The sequence below is a fragment of the Ursus arctos genome, unplaced genomic scaffold, assembly GCF_023065955.2.
Source record: "Ursus arctos isolate Adak ecotype North America unplaced genomic scaffold, UrsArc2.0 scaffold_11, whole genome shotgun sequence".
NCBI classification, from domain to species: Eukaryota; Metazoa; Chordata; class Mammalia; order Carnivora; family Ursidae; genus Ursus; species Ursus arctos.
The window spans coordinates 45101001-45116917 of record NW_026622775.1 but is presented as its reverse complement, the minus strand read 5'-3'; the positions used below and the strand labels follow the sequence as shown (position 1 = coordinate 45116917).

At 35.0% G+C, this 15917-nt stretch overlaps 1 protein-coding gene across 2 annotated transcripts in view; it reads right to left on the bottom strand.

Annotated features, from left to right (window-relative positions):
- Positions 1 to 15917, bottom strand: part of GRIA2 (glutamate ionotropic receptor AMPA type subunit 2) — a 149690-nt gene that overhangs the window by 17870 nt on the left and 115903 nt on the right. The window lies entirely within an intron of this gene.

Sequence of the window (15917 nt, the reverse complement as noted above, 5' to 3'; positions counted from 1 at the left end):
CGCACAATGGAACATTACTCAACCATCAGAAAGGATGAATACTTATCATGTACATCAGTGCGGGTGGAACTGGAGGGCATTACGCTGAGTAAAATAAGTTAATCAGATAAAACAATTATCATATGATATTGCTCATATGTGGAATATAAGAAAGTGCAGAGGATCATAGGGGAAGGGAGGGAAAACTGAATGGGAAGTCATCAGAGAGGGAGAAAAACCATGAGAGACTCTTAACTGTAGGAAACAAACTGAGAGTTGCTGAAGGGGAGGTGGGTGGGGGATGGGGTAATTGGGTGAGGGGCATTAAGGAGGGCAGGTGATGTGATGTGGCATTGGGTGTTATACACTGATGAATTATTGAACTCTACATCTGAAACTAATAATGTACTATACGTTGACTAATTGAATTTAAATAAATAAAAGAATAATACTGAAAAAGCTACATTCGAAAGATAGATACCAGAATAAAGGGCTTGAAAATATAATTTAATAAAGAATGGTGGAAGGAATTAAGAATTCTTAGGTTAGATGATGAGAAAATTTATGGAAAAGATGAGTTATCTTATGTATTTGATTTATGTGTCATATGAAAAAGAAAGCAATTACTAAAGTCAGAATAGGACCAATGAACGAAAACACTTAGGAACCAAGTTTTAGTTTCAAAGAAATTTCTAAAAACTGTAACAATAAAAAGTAACAAAACGAAATTTAATGCTAAGGAAAGTGGCAAGTTAGCATTCATAAGATATATTCAATAATAGTTTGCATGATTAATTCTTTATAAATGTCACAATGTTTCAAACATGAATAGAATTTGAGAGGTAATTTATAACCCAAGCCCTGTGTTTAAAGATGAAAATGCTGATGCCACCTGAGATCACCATGTATAGAAGGAACTTGATCTTTTATGTGAGAGTTTGCTTCTAAAACACTTTAATGGAGCTTCTTTGTCCAACCTCAACATGGCATCTACAGAAATAGGGAATTTTAAGTATAACCTTTCTTAAGCAATTAAAAGATGTATGCAATTATGGGCAAAATTGCTTTTTGTTGGTTAATTATCTAATTTAAAAGACTGTGAGATTCTTTTTTGTTATGAATGAACAAATTTTCAGGGGAGCACAGTTATTTCCAGAAACACTACTACAGCATGTGCACTGTATTCTTTAACAACATACTATTATTTCAGCAAATAAGTAAATACTACTACATGTCCCATTCTCAGGCTTCAGATTGGTGTCTCGGTACTCTGAAGTTACACAAAGAAAATAAGGAAATCCCAACACAATGACCAAATTTCTCTTATTAATTTTATTTAAGAAAATTTGATTTTAGAAAAAAAAATGATGGTTGCCTAAATGTGAAGCCATTCTTTACTCCTCTTCTCCCCTCCCCAATATGGTGCAATATTTTATAACCTTTTATATTATGAATCACGTGGCCAACTTTACAGAAATACTTATTTTTACTGCTTTTGTGGTTTTTTTTCATACTCTCAATAATTAAAAAACTGGCAGAAGACATGAACAGACATTTCTCCGAAGAAGACATACAGATGGCTAACAGACATATGAAGAGATGCTCAATACTACTGATCATCAGGGAAATGTAAATCAAAGATATCACCTCACACCTGTCAGAATGGCTAAAATCAACAACGTAAGAAACAGCAGGTATTGGCAAGGATCCAAAGAAAGGAGAACCCTCTTGCACTGTTGGTGGGAATGCAAACTGGTGCAGTCACTCTGGAAAACTGTATGGAGATTCTTCAAAAAATTAAAAATACAGCTAAACTATGATCCAGTAATCACACTACTGGGTATTTACCCCCCAAATAAAAAAACACTAATTCAAAGGGATACATGCACTCCTATGTTTACAGTAGCATTATTTACAATAGCCAAGATATGGAAGCAGCCCAAGTATCCACTGAAAGATGAATGAATAAAGAAGATGTGGCATATATATATATATATGAAATATATATATATTACGATTTAGCCATAAAAAAGAATGAAATCTTGCCATTTGCAAGACATAGATGGGGCTAGAGAGTGCAATGCTAAGTGAAGTAAGTCAGTCAGAGAAAGACAAATACCATATGATTTCATTCATATGTGGAATTTAAGAAACAAAACAAATGAGCAGAGGAAAAAGAGAATCCAAGAAACAGATTCTTAAGAACAAACTGATGGTTACCAGAGGAGAGGTGGGTGGAGGGATGGGTGAAAAGAAATTGGGGATAAAGAGTACACTTACCATGATGAGCACTGAGCGATGTATACGATTTATTCAATCACTATACCATACACCTGAAACTAATATAACCTTGTACATTAACTACACTGGAATTAAAATTTAAAACTTAATAAAAAAAGAAAATCGCTGAATTTGATTTTTAAATAAGCAAAGAAACAAAAAAACCTTGGCACTCAGGGGAAGTAAAACAAGAAAACGGTAGCAAAGGAGAAAGGGTAGCAAAAGTCACAGAGTGTCGATGAAATATCATTAACATACAGACATGTTGGGCCCCTTGGCTTATAAATATGAATCCCTCTAGCAAATCAAATACTACAGTATTTTCTACCTTTCTTACCCTCCACTATCATGCTACTAACCCAATACGGAAAGTTTACTGTATCCTGCAAAAAACATTTTAAAGACAGTGATACAAATCTTTTCAGATAAAAAGTTCAAAGTCATTTCATCATTAAGGTATTGCCTTCCATATAAAAGGATTTATCATAAAGTCCCCTTATTTGCCATGTCAAGAATAAAGGACTATCAAGAAAGCGAGTTGGAGCAAAAAAATACAGGACAATGACTATATATAAGTAATTTCACATATATGTGAATATACTAGCCACCTTAATATGTACTTTATTATATCTATTAAATATATACTATATTGTACTAACTACATTAAAATTTCTGTGCACTTATGTGTCTATCTACCTCATGACTGGTATATTTAATATTGAAAAAGTATAAATATTCATGCCTGCCTCTAATTTTTTTTTAATACCAATCTGCCATTTTTTTTGAATTCTAGTCACTACCTTGTAAGAAGGAACATCAACCATTTATGAATTTAAATTTTTTAATACTACAAAACACCTCCTAATAAGATAGGTTCGTTCCTTATTTTTTCTTTTTGTTTTGTTTTTTGTGTGTGTTATCTGGGGTAGGTTTTTTTTTTTTATTGTGGTAAAAAATAATACATGACATGAAATCTATCTTTAACAAATTTGTAAGTATACAGTACAATATTATCTATATGGGTATTATTGTACAGAAGGTTTTTAGAACTTTTTCATCTTGCATGACTGAAACTATACCCACTGAACAGCAACTTTCAATTCCCTCCTCCCTCCAGCTATGATAACATTTCTACTTTCTGCTTCAACGGGTTTGACTGCTTGAGATACCTAACATAAGTGGAATCATACAGTGCTTGTCCTTCTGTAACCAGCTTATTTCAGTTAGCATAACATCCTCAACGTTCATCAATGTTGCAGCATGACAGGATTTCCTTCTTTTTTTATTTTATTTTTTTATTTTTTTTATTATGATATGTTAGTCACCATACAGTACATCATTAGCTTTTGATGCAGGATTTCCTTCTTTTTTAAAAGACTAAATAATATTCCACTGAATAATATACTATACTCTCTTTTTCCAAATATCCATCAACGGACACAGGTTGTTTCCACTTCTTGGCTATTGTGAATAATGCTGTAATGAACACGGTAGTGAAAATATCTCTTTGGGATTCTGATTTCAATTTGCTTAGACAAATGCCTAAAAGTGGGATTGCTAGATCATGTGGTAGTTCCATTTTAAACTTTTTCAGAAAACTGCATATTGTTTCCCATAGGGGCTGCATCATTTTGCATTCCCACCAACAATACACAAGGGTTTCAGTTTCTGCACGTTTTTATTTTTATTTACTTTTTTTTTCTAATGGCTCTCCTAACTGGTGTGAGGCAATACCTCATCGTGGTTTTGATTTGTATTTCCCTGATGGTTAGTGGCATTGAATATCTTTTCATATACCTTGACCCTTTGAGGTCTTTTTTGGAGAAATGTCTATCTCCTTTGCTATTTTTTTAAATGAGGTTAGTAGTTTTTTTTGCCATTGAGTGTAAAAGTCCCTTATATAGTTCAGATACTAACCTTTCATTAGATACATGGTTTGAAATATTTCCTCCAATTCCATAGATGCCTTTTCATGCTATGGTTTATTTTGCGGTACAAAAGCTTTTTAATTTGATCTAGTCCACTTGTCTACATTTCATCTTGTTGCCTGTGCTTTTGGTGTCCTATCCAACAAATCTTTGCCAAGACCAACGTCATGAAGCTTATCTCCTATATTTTCTTATAAAAGCTGTATAGTTTCAGATCTTTTCAATCTTTAATCAACTTTGAGTTGATTTTTGTGTATGGTATGAATACTATTTCATTTCTTTGCATGTGGGTATCCAGTTATTCCGACACCCTTTCCTGAGGAGACTGTCCTTTCCTTACTATGCAGTCTTGGATCCTTGTCAAAAATCACTTAACCATATACACGTGGGTTTACTTCTGGGTTCTCTATTCTGTTGCATTGCTTTATAAATCCATCTTTAGGCCAGTATGAGAACTTTCTAATAGGTTTTGAAGTCAGGGAATGTAAGGCTTGTTTCCATTTCTTTAGATTGTTTTAACTATTTCTTAATCTTTATGATTCTATATGAATTTTAGGATATTTTTTCTATTTCTGCAAAAAACAACATTGGGATTTTGATAGGGATTCTAGTGAATCTATAGATCATGGGGTAGTATAGATATTTTAACAATATTAAATCTTTCAATCCATGAACAAGGAATTCTTCCATTTGTGTCTTTTTTAACTTCTTGCAGCAATCTTTTGGAGTTTTCAATGAACAATTCTTTTGCCTCCTTGGTTTAGTTCATTCTTAAGTACTTTACTCTTTCAATGCTATTGTAAATGAGATTGTTTTCTTAATTCCCTTTTTGGATTGTTCATTGTTAGTGTATAGAAATGCAACCAGTTTTTGAATATTTTGCATCTTGCAACTTTACTGAATTTATTAGTTCTAACAGCTTTGGGGGGGCGTGAGGTTAGTGGAATCCTTTGAGTTTTCTACGTATTAGAACATGTGATCTCTGGGGCACCTGAATGGCTCAGCCATTAAGCATCTGCCTTCGGCTCAGGTCATGATCCCAGGGTCCTGGGATCGAGCCCCACATTGGGCTCCCCGCTCAGCGGGGAACATGCTTCTCCTCTCACACTCCCCTTGCTTGTGTTGCCTCTCTCACTGTCTTTCTCTGTCAAATAAATAAATAAAATCTTAAAAAAAAAAAAAAAAGAAGAAGAACATGTGATCTCTGAACAGAGAAAATTTTACTTCTTTTCCAATTTGGGTGTCTTTTATTTCTTTTTCTTGCTTAATTGGTCTAGCTAGGATTTCTTATACTATGCCAAATTAAAGTGGCAATAAGTGGGCATACCTGTCTTGTTCCTGATTTTGAAGAAAAACTTTCAGTTACATCATTGAGTATGCTGTCAGCCGTGGGCTTCATATGTGGACTTTATTATGTGGGGTAATTTGTTTCCCTTCCTAGTTTATTATTTTTATCATGGAAGGGTGCTCAGTTTTATCAAGTGCTTTTTCTGGATCTGTTGTGATCATCATGAGATTTTTATTCTTCATTCTGTAATTGTGGTGTATCACATCAATTACATTTCATAGGTTGAAATATCCTTGCACCTCAGGGATAACTCCACCTTGGTCTTGGTCATCTATGAGCCTTTTAATGTGCTGTTGAGTTTGGTTTACTGATATTTTGCTGAGATTTTCGCATCTATATTTTTTAGGGCTATCAGCCTCCAGTTTTCTCTTACAATGCTGGCCTCATAAAATGAGTTCAGACCTGCTCCCTCTTCTTCTATTTTTTGGAAGAATTTGAAAAGGATTATCACTAATTCTTCTTTAAATATTTGGTAGAATTCTCCGGTGAGCTCATAATCTCCTGCTCCTTTTGGTACCCTACTCTATATCTTTGGTTGGAGAGTTTAATCCATTTACACTAAAGTTACTGATAGGTTACTCCTACCATTTTGTGAATTGTTTTCTGTCCATCTTGTGGCTTTCTTATTCATCTTTTCCTGTCTTGCTGCCTTTCTTTGTGTTTCATTGGGGTTTTTTGTTTGTTTGTTTTGGGGTTTTTTTTGTAGTGACACACCGACTACTTCTTTGTGTAGGTTGTTTCTTTGTAGTTATCATGGAAGTTACATAAAACATCTTATAGCCATAAAAAATGATTTTAGGCTTAAGAATTTCACTTCGATTGCATACAAACACTCTATTCTTTTATTTCCCCATTCATAATTTATATTATTGATGTCAAATTAATATTTTTATATTGTGTATCAGTTAACATACTCTAGATAGTCATTTTTAATACTTTTATATTTTAACCTATATACCATAATTAAAAAGACTCAGGCAAAACTACTATAGTACTATGATATTCTGTATTACTCTATATAGGTACCTTTATGAATGAGCTCTGTACTTTCATATGCTTTTGTGCTGATGTTTACCATCCTTCCATTTCAACTAAAAGGATTCCCTTTAATATTTCTTGCAAGGCTGTTTTAGTGTTGATGATCTTGCTTAACTTTTGTTTATCTGAGAAAGTCTTTATTTCTCTTTCATGTTTGAAGGACAGTTTTTTTAAATATAGTATTCTTGGTTGGTAGTTTTCTTTTCCAGTTCTTTGAATATATCATCTCACTCCCTCTGACCTACAAGCTTTCTGCTGATAAACCTGCTAGTCGTCTTATTAATGCTCATTATGTATGTGACAAGTCACATTTCTCCTGTTTTCAAAAATCTTTTTCTTTGACATTTGACAATTTGATTATTGCGTTTTTTAGTACACACATTTTTGGGTCCTCCTTCTCAGAAATCCTTGTGTTTCATGAACTTTTTTCCTCCCCCAAATTTGGGAAGTTTGGGGCCATAACTGCCTTAAATAAGCTTTCTGCCCCTTTCTTTCTCTTCTCTTTTTGTGACACCCATGTTGTGTATATTAGTCCTTTTGAATGCCCCTTAGGCTTTCTTCACTCCTTTTCCTTTTTTTTTTTTTTTTTTTTTTTTTTTGCCCCTCTATTTGTATAATTTCAAATGACTTGTCTTAAATTTGCTGATTTTTTCTTCTGCTTGGTCAAGTATGATTTTGAATCCCTATAGTGAATTTTTCAATTCAGACACTGTATTCTTCATTTCCAAAATCTATTTTTAAAAATGTTTTCTCTTCGTTGAAATTCTCAATTTGTTCACGCATCATTTTCCTGAGCTCGTTGAGCCTCTTTGTGACAGTCATATGGTAGTCTTTGTCAGGTAATTCACATACTTGGATTTTTTTTCCCTTTTTTTTGGTGTCACTTTCTGGAGATTAATTTTTTCCTTTGATTGGGCCATATTTCTTTGTGATTTTCATGGCCTTATAACTTTGGTTTGGGATCATGCATTTTTAAAAACAGCCACCTTTTCCAGTCTTTATGGATTAGCTTTGTATAGGAAAAGATCTTCACCAATCAGCCTGGTTAAATATTCTGAAGCCTTCTCAAAACTTTTCTGTGGATGTGTATTCTTTGGACTTGTATGTGTAAATTTTCAATTAGAGGGACTTGTGAGCGTCTTTCTTCAGGAGCTCATAATCTCTTGCTCCTTTTGGTATCTGTATGCAGTACTGCTGGTTCTCTGGAGCTGGCACAACCACCCAGATCTCTTTTGTTCTTTGTGGCCCCAGCTTGTAGAGTACGCTAGGCCCAATTAGTACTCCATGTTAGGCAAGACAAAGACCAGTCCTTTGAGTACATCACCAAAAGGCGAGAACATTGGATGCACGTTCCACTCTCCTCTTCCCTCCTCCAAGGGAGGAGCTGCCAAGCTGTTTTGGCTTCTGTTTGCTGTACCACAAGTCCTCTGAAGCAGCAGCAACCATCCAGTTCTCTTTTGTTCTCAGCAGCCCAAAGGTGTCTAGTATCTGCCAGGTCCCATCAGTGCTCCGAGACGGGAAGACAGAAACCAGTCCCTCAGGCAGTCGTTCTCCCCAAATAAAGCCAAAGCGTTGCACCCACACTTCAACGTTTTTCCTCCTGAAAGGGAAGCTGGGAGTTGAAGATTCTTTCCCACTTTTTCCACACTGAGCTGGAGAGGGGGGTCTATGGTGAGTGAATGTGTGCTAGTCCAAACTTTTGCCTTTGTCCTCAGCAGTCCTCAACCTGGTGCCCTTCTTATCAGCATTTAGAATCAAGCAACACAGAAAGCAGTTCCTCTAAAAAGTCAGAACATGGACATACAGTCCAATCTTCACTTTCTCTCCCTCTGGGAGAAGCCAAGAGCAGGTGCTTTCTCCCAACTGTTGTGCACAGTACCAAAGAAGATTATGGTGAATGCCATGAATTTTCCTACGGAGTTTGACATGACTAGCTTTACACTCATTTGGTTTTCAGGAGCCCCTTAACTTGTTTCTGGATTTCTCACAAAGAAAACTGGTCAGTGTTGTGCTGCTGAGGCAGTGTCTCTGGTGGGAAAAAGAGGGTCTGGAGCTTCCGATTTCACCATCTTACTGACATCACTCCCTTCACCCTTTCTCTGTTTCTTAAAATGAAATCGTAAATATCATTTTTTGGGACTGTGACATTTGATTTTTCCAATTACCATTTTATTTCTAAACTCTCATTTCCCCGTGAAAATAAGCAGCCACCTTTACTAGCAATCTGTTTTTGGTAATCACTCAGTATGATCTGGAGCAATGTTATATGCTGGAAACATGAATTGTACATTACGTTAGTATCAAGGTTTCTTTCATATATCAAAAGTCTAATTAAAGAACTCTAAAAATTTTATTAACAATATTTATATTTAGTTCAGATTTTGATTCCAATATAGTCAAAGGACTGCACAATTCCAGTCCTCTTTTCTATAGAACTCTGAGACTGCATTAATTACTATGGCAACTAGTATGAATACCACACTAGTTCTTTTACTAAACAATGATTCTTTTAAACACAAAAATAGAGCAAGTTGAACCCATGACATCATCTAAGGTACCTCTACAGGTTTATACCGATATTGATCTTCTCCGAGGCATCTAAACAGGAATTTGGGGAATGTTTTGAGATGAGAGATTAATTTTGAAATTTCTCCACTGTTTGAACCTTTTCTGCTAGAATAACTGTCCTCATGATTTGATGGTACTGTGAAAGGAGTATTTTCTCTTTAATCTGGACAATAAAGAAAACCTCTGTAATCTGATTATAGTCAAATTATTCACCCAGTGGATAATATGAGCTCTCATTTCCCCTCTGTATCTCAAGGGTGTTCTCTATGTGAAGTGATCAGATGGTGTGCACACTAAGTTTGCTGAGCATTAGTATGGAAAGAGGAGGATGTCTGAAATAACATAGTTACTCTGGAAGAAGCCACAGCTTTGCACAATAATCATAATTCAGCAAATAGACACATTCTTTTTTTTTTTTTCCTTCCATGGCACACTGAACACAGAAAACATGGTTCAGTATGGTCTCTCATGCATTTATTTATATTCCTACAAATTTGGAAACTACTGACTACACTGCAAGGTCTTTAACTTAGACACTAATTTTTAAAGGAAACATTGGACATTTTGACCTTTCTTACACTGTTAAACCAGCTACATTTAGCTGAAATGAAAGAACAAAAGCTTACTTAGCAGCTTAGACTAAATGTATTCTTAAAGTCTTTGAGACTTCAATACTGTTTCCAGGGGTTTTGTGCAATGGTGAGAAAAATTTAAATATCAGAAAAAAACCTGACAACCATCGAAGAAATGATTTCAACTTGTTATGGATCATCTAGAGAAGCCTTAAACATGCAGAACTGTCAGCTATGCAGATGGTTAAGCAATAATCAGGTTCCTTCAAGAAATTTAAGAAGAAAATTCTCTAATAATATGACTAACCATGGCATGAGTGACCTACAACATATCCATATAGTGCTTATTGCTAATTTATTCACATTCAGCTCTTGTTTAGCAATTAGTAGTTTAGAAAACATTTAAATATTTAAGCATGAGTGAGAGGTCTGTAAAGAGCCTAGTTTGATATTAGTAGCTATACATATGTGTGTGTATACATATACACAGACACATATGGCTATACCCATTTCATTTCCAAAATATTGAAAGATATATATATGTATATGCATTAATATATAGAAAGTTAGAAGCATACATATATTCATATATAGAAACCTAGAAATATATATATGTGTGTATATATGTGTATGTACATAAGTATATATACTTAAATATGTACACAAATATGTACATACATATATATATATATATATATATATATATATATATATATATATATATATATATATGTTTCTACCTACATAGAAATAGGGGATATGTTGGAAGCTGTGGTAGAGAAGTCATTAGTTAGATGTAATGAAATAATTATAAAGAGCCACCACAGATCAGTGACATCTGTCCTGTAAAATATCAATAAAGAAATTATGTTATTGCTGAACACAAGCAACAAATGAAACAAAATGCAACTTTAACAAAGTAGCACTTAATGCATTTCCATAGGAAAGCTGTTATAATAGCTTAAACATTTTTATGCATAAGCATAGTTTAATCAAAGTTTTTTTTTAAAGATTTTATTTATTTATTTGAGAGGGGAGAGAGAGAGCAAGCATGAGCAGGGGGAGGGGCAGAGGGAGAAGCAGACTCTCTGCTGTGCAGGGAGTCAGATGTGGGGCTCGATCCAAGGAAACCTGGGATCAGGACTTGAGCTGAAGACAGAGGCTTAACTGACTGAGCCACCCAGGCACCCCTCAATCAAAGTTTTTATATGTAAATACAAGTAGAGGTATGTATTGAGGCCACAGAAGAAGTTGAAAAAATGTTATAACCTTTTAAAAGATAATTTAAGGATCCCTGGGTGGCTCAGTCAGTTAAGAAACTGACACTTAATTTTGGCTCAGGTCATGATCTCAGGGTTGTGAGACTCCGCACTGGGCGTGGAGCCTGCTTAAGATTCTCTCTCTCCCGGGCGCCTGGGTGGCACAGCGGTTAAGCGTCTGCCTTCGGCTCAGGGCGTGATCCCGGCGTTATGGGATCAAGCCCCACATCAGGCTCCTCCGCTAAGAGCCTGCTTCTTCCTCTCCCACTCCTCCTGCCTGTGTTCCCTCTCTCGCTGGCTGTCTCTATCTCTGTCCAATAAATAAATAAAATCTTTAAAAAAAAAAAAAGATTCTCTCTCTCCCTCTCCCTCTTCCTCTGCCCCTCCTGTCACCTCTCTCTCCCTCTCTAAATAAATAAGTGAATAAATAAATAAATAAATAAAATAATTTAAAAATAATAAAATAAAAATATAATTTAAATTACTATAGTTCTCTGGTAATTGTGATTATTTATGGCAAATCATATATATATGATCATGTCATATGGTAATAAATCATGTATATTTTTTATATATGAAGATTTATATATACATATATGAAAGGAAAATTTCAAACTAGTCCTTTCACTCAGGTAAGAAACATCTGCATTATCACTTACACTATTTATGAGTTCTATAAAAGCCTACAATGCTGGGTAACAACAGTATAGTTTTATGGATTATCAGACTAACTATCTCTTCTGAGAATGCAATAATTAACTTCATTAAATGAGAAGGAGGATACTTCTATTCTGAAAATGTTCTAGAATCTTTTTCTTCCAAAGTCAGAATAATTAAAGTAGATCACTTATTCAGACAATACACCCTGTCCCTCCTCCTTCCAGAGAAAACCAGAGGAAATAAACAGATTGAAGTCTGGGGGGTTTAGCATAGGAATGCAGAAATACTTCTTATCTGCAAGTAATAATTGTGTTTCAGGGATTGACTGGTCAATGACAGGTCTATTTATTAAGCCATTTCCTATACCCCAAACCTATGTTTCTATAGGAACCTAATGCATATAGGTCCTATAAAATCATTTTCTACTCAGACTCATCTCATTCAAGACCTGTCCTCCTTTATTGAGAGAAGAAATTATCAAAATGTGAAAGTCTAAAAATAGTGGTTTATAATTGAAAGCCTAATTCTTTCTTAATTATAGGTGTGCTACAGTGGCACTATAATTAGAGATGACCAGGGCTCCAAAATGAGTCAGACTTTATCATTCACTCTGCACAAGGATGCACATGAGTTTCATAGAAGAAAACCCTGGAAAATGAAGATGCAGGGTCTTTTTCCTCATGCCTCTTGGTGGTTACAAGGTTGTCCTCCAGTTATTGTCTCTCTCTAGCAGAACAATGTAAATATTTCATTCATATTTGTTTTACTGGTTATCCCTGATTTTAAGTTAGAAAATTTACAGCTGAAATTGGAATTCTGAAGTTCATGCACACTTACTGACTTTACTAAAGCAATATTATTATAATACAGTTTATTAAACTATTTACCCGAAATCTGAAAATACTTTAGACTTAAACTGGGTAACTCATATCATCTTAGGACAAAACAGATAGATCCCTATAAAGGATAAAATATTCATCTTATAATTTTAAATAATGTGCTTTCATCCCAACAAAGATACACTTTTAGGAGACATTTGTTATGTTCCGACAAAAGACAACAAGTTATTTTTCATTCTTTAGCTAGTTACATATCTTGAAAATTTAGACCATGACCTGGCTTCTCAAATCAATTTCTCCAATGACTAAATCCAAAGCTCTTGGTGTGATAAAAACAAATAACTGGCTTGATAAACTCTCAGACAGTAGAAAATTTTTAATAATATAAATAATAAAATTCCTAGTCATAAACAGTATAATAGGAAAACGTTTTCAATGAAGCCAAACTAAGCTATATTAGGAAACATAAGATAACTGTTAGAACTTTAAATATTAGCAAACGGTAAAAATGGTAAACATTTTTCTTCCACATGTAATTAGCTTTCTTAGGTCTGAAAGTAAGCAGAACAGATGGCCAAGGAACAAAAAGTACAATACATGTCTTCAGTCTAACTTCAGCCCCCTTCATCTACATCTCCTTTCCTGACAGACCGGGCACCGTGATAATCAATCTGCCAGCTTTCACTCTGTCCTGAATCCACCTTACAGGAGCCCCAGGCATGCCTAGAGTCAAAGGACAGTTGAGAGAGGACAACCCAAGATGTGTGGTGAATGTTAATTTTAGAGATAGAAGCAAGGAGAATTTCCCATGTAGCATTTTCCACCAGAAGCTTAGAAATTCAACCAGACTACAGCTAATAGACAAATTATAAATACCCGAGGATTTAAGGGAAAGAATGTTAGTGAAAATCAATTATATTTTCCTTTCATAATGTCTATGAATTAGCCTCACCGTATCCAATACATTTTAAATAACACTCTAAAGAGAAATTCTTTTTTGGAAAGGGGAGCTCTTATTCCATCTCCATATTCTATTGCAGTAAACTTTATGTGAAAAGGTGGAGGCGTGATGAATACAGCTGGAAAGCCACTGTATCCCATAAAATATTTTTGGGAGTCAAAAGCAAAAATAAGATTGTCCTCACTATTATCATCATGGAATCCAATTACCAAAGATTAATATGGTTAGCAAAATTATTCAAAATTACTCATGATTCAGCAGCACCTTTTTATTGAAACCAACTTTTAGAAACAAACCTTTTGTATACATAATTTCTCAAATTATAACCATGTCATATATGTCAATGCAAAAATTAACATGATAAGCTCCTATTCGCCCTGGTGATGTGTGCTGTTGATGTGGTGATGTTAGCTTCTGGGAATCAATACTAATAGAATAACTAGTGTGGCTCTTAAGTACTTTTGAGGCCATGTTCTTCTTTCTCTAGATATGGAGAAGCTGACTACAGTGTTATATGCATTGAGACCTAACCAAAGCTGATTCAGCAACAGTTCCCTTCGAAGGTGTGTTGAAAGGAAGTGTGAAGCCCTGCTTGAGTTTCTACCATTGTAATTCTGCAGTGCCACACACACAAACACACATGTAACCTAAAGTGAGCACGGGCACAGCAAAATAAACCCAGAGACCTTTATCTGCAAGTAAAGATGGGATATTGAAAGAACCCTATAGGGGTAAAAGGCCTCAGCACACTTACCAGCTGCCTGAATTTGGTCAAGTCCATAAAATTATCTGAGATTTAGCTTAATAATGCATGGTATGCAAACAAAAATCATTGCCTTGATTATCAGGCAGAAGTAATGTGAGATTCAAAAAGATAATGGGATAAAGAAGATGTGGTATATACACACCATGGAATATTATTCAGCCATAAGAAAGAATGAGATCCTGCCATTTGCAACAACACTGATGGGCTGAGAAGGAATAATGCTAAATGGAATAAGTCAGGGAAAGACAAACAACAAATGAATTCACTTATATGTGGAACTTCAAAAACAAAACAAACAAGCAAACAAAGAAAAAAACCCAGACTCTTAAATACGGAGAACAAACTGGTGGTTGTGGGGGTGGGGGCAGAGATGGGTAAAGTAGATATAGGAGATTAAGAGTACAGTTAATGTACTGATTAATGTATAGAATTGTTGAATCATTTTATTGTTCACCGGAAACTAACATAACATTGTATCTTAATTATACTTTATTTTTTTTAATTTTTTAAAAAGATTTTATTTATTTATTTGACAGAGAAAGAGACAGCCAGTGAGAGAGGGAACGCAAGCAGGGGGAGTGGGAGAGGAAGAAGCAGGCTCCCAGCGGAGCAGGGAGCCCGATGAGGGGCTCATCCCAGGACCCTAGGATCACACCCTGAGCTGAAGGCAGACGCTTAACGACTGAGCCACCCAGGCACCCCTGTTAATTATACTTTAATAAATAAATAAGCAAAGAGATAATCATAAGAAACTGTTTTGGAAAGCTATGCTACTAAAAGATATCAGTTTGCCTAATTACTCAATATCACTTCCCTGCTACTCTTGGAAGGGTAAGGTCTGCAATCTTATGTTGGCAAATGGCACACCACAAACTATGCTGGCAAGTGTATACACGTATACATGAATATACTGCCTATGGGAACCACGGTCTTCATGGAGTGAGTGCACTGAAACACAAGAGTAACAGCATTCTTTTCCCAGAGTCATCTAGCCTTCTCATCTTGTCTACGAGGGAACTTGAGTATACCAATCATGAAATCTTGGCATGTTGATTATTACATATATGTTTCTATGATTGACTGAGTTAAGGTATACTGTGAAGGTCAGGAAATGTGAATGCACAGTTGTTGAGAGTACTTGGTACTACTGTTGTGCAAACAAGCTAATGATAGTAACTCTCAATATATGTATACCAATCTGTAAGACAGTACCTGGAAATAATTAAGATTATCTTAACCAACATTAAGTAGCACTAAATAAACCATGATATAGCAGGTACCTTATTCATTCACATACTTCATTCACTTCAAGAGGAAGAATATGAACAAAATATATCAATAAAATAAATGAAAGCTGTACTGGGATACAAATAATAAAAACTGCTTCAAAATATACTTCTCATTAAGAACCATACAATATTCTAATTTATTTTAATAGATCCATTATTATGATCAAGTTAGAACACTGTGCTACATTAAGAGTATTTATATACATATTACATATATGTTCATAAACGGAAGCATATTGTCATCAGTAGCAAATTTGTATTATAACATTCATACATAGAACTGCATTAAAGTCAAAGTAGCTGCTGATAGATTGACCACACTTCTGTGCTTAAATTGCAGTGCTTAAAGAAAGCCTCAAGGTCCTGCGCTCCTGACACATACCCAGATGTCTATTATCGGCTGTGGTCTGCCCCCCAACTTGTTTTCCTA